The following is a 2207-nucleotide window of genomic DNA, read 5'->3' on the forward strand; positions in this document are numbered from 1 at the left end:
CTCTCTCTCTCTCTCTCTCTCTCTCTCTCTCTCTCTCTCTCCTCTCTCTCTCTCTCTCTCTCTCTCTCCGCATAGAATGCAATTACCATTCAAACATATTGATTAAGAGTGAAAAACAGAATATATATATATATATATATATTATATATATTATATATATATATAAAAATATAAATATATATATATATATATATATATATATATAGAGAGAGAGAGAGAGAGAGAGAGAGAGAGAGAGAGAGAGAGAGAAATCAAGCAGACCTTGATATATTCGCGTTCCTTCCCTCAAAAAAAGGGGGAGGGAGAGGTGAGGGAAGGAAGAAACATGGTGATGAAGAAAAGATAGAGATGGAAGAGCATGGTTAGCCTTTTGACAGTCCTGAGAAAGATCTTAATTTTTTGTAATACCACATATCTTTTTTTCTTGTATTTTTTTTTTCTGTGAATAAAAAAAAAAAAAGGTGTCGGAGCATAATGAAAAATTTTTGGAATAAAGATTAAGAGGGGAGAATAATATGGTGTAATGTAAGAGAGGGTAGAAAATTTGGGAAAGACCATAACAAAGTTTGCGTGTAATTGTCATTTTAAGTTTTACCCATCCTATTTCAAAATAAATCTTTTCAAATAAATTTCAATTAGCAGTATTAGATTAAAAATTAATAATAATAATAATAATAATAATAATAATAATAATAATAATAATAATAATAATAATAATAATAATAAGAAAAAAGAAGAACACAAAAAAATATCAATAATAACCTATTAATAAAATTTTATCATTATTGCACTAAAATAAATGCATATTTATCTGCCAAAATTTGATATACTTCCAATAGGGATTTGACCGTTGGTTAAACCTTTTATACGATTACTCACTGGAAGCATTTCAGGATCGCTAAAATATTACAAATATATGTTGTGAAAAAAAAAAAATGCCACCATTCTATTTCTCCCACAGGGAATCAGTAGTTTGAACTATCAAAAACACATTTGAGAGATATATGTATGATTAACTTGGATTAATGATTTTCCTTGCAAATAACCTTTTTAAGTATATGTAATATATTTGCGTTTTAAGTATATCCAAGGGTATGCAGCCCCGTGACAAAAAAAAAAAAAGATTTAATAGAAACTAGCCCAAAAATTATGTGCTTGTAAAAGCATATGTAGGTGAATATCTTTCAAATCAAATATAAGCATGAACAATTTACAGGCAATAACATTGCAAGAGCTTGTGTCTGGCCTTAAGTACCAGGCAATCTACAAAAGCAACATTAATAACATGAAGAGTAGGAGTTCTAAAAGCCCTAATAAAAAAAGACCGAAATTGGCCCACTTATGAATACTTAATTCATTAAAAGAAAACATAATTAACAGGAACTCCCTTTCTTTGTTCCAATATATTAGTTTCCGTTTAATAATTGAAAAAGCGTCTCTCTCTCTCTCTCTCTCTCTCTCTCTCTTCTCTCTCTCTCTCTCTCTCTCTCACACACACAAACACACATATACATATATATATATATATATATATATATATATATATATATTATATATATATATATATATATATATTATATATATATATATATATATATATATATATATATATCCTAATGGTCAATAATATGTTGTCCCCTTTGTACTACTTCCGTATTTAAAGAAAAAACGCCCATTAACTTTATGCAGGAAAAAAATTATGTACAAGCTTTCATTAATTGGCCTAATTAAGAAGGAAACTTACGAGAGAGAGAGAGAGAGAGAGAGAGAGGAGAGAGAGAGAGAGAGAGAGAGAGAGAGAGAATTGGTATGGTGCAACAATCAATGATGTTTATTTTGTTGCTTTAAAAGACAATTTCCTAATTCCGAAAAGGCCTTTTCTTATATATTTGGCTTTATCCCTATATCCATCATATTTTACAAATCCAATATCAGTCAATTGTAATGGATCTTTCTTTTTTTTTATTTAATAATTCCCTTCATCAAGGTATTGCATAACCAATGCCCGATACGAAAATACACATCTTTGTCAGTTACTATAAATCTGGAATTTATTTGGGGAGAATAAGACAGATTACTTATCCTTATTTAGTTTCGCTCAATTATTATTTCAATTACATTTGTATCACTCAGGATAATAATTCAATCTACGTTTTTTGGAGTTCACAAATGTTAATTAAAATTCTAAAATTGAATAAACGAAGGGT

This window comes from Palaemon carinicauda, chromosome 45 (genome assembly GCF_036898095.1).
Source record: "Palaemon carinicauda isolate YSFRI2023 chromosome 45, ASM3689809v2, whole genome shotgun sequence".
Taxonomy (NCBI): domain Eukaryota; kingdom Metazoa; phylum Arthropoda; class Malacostraca; order Decapoda; family Palaemonidae; genus Palaemon; species Palaemon carinicauda.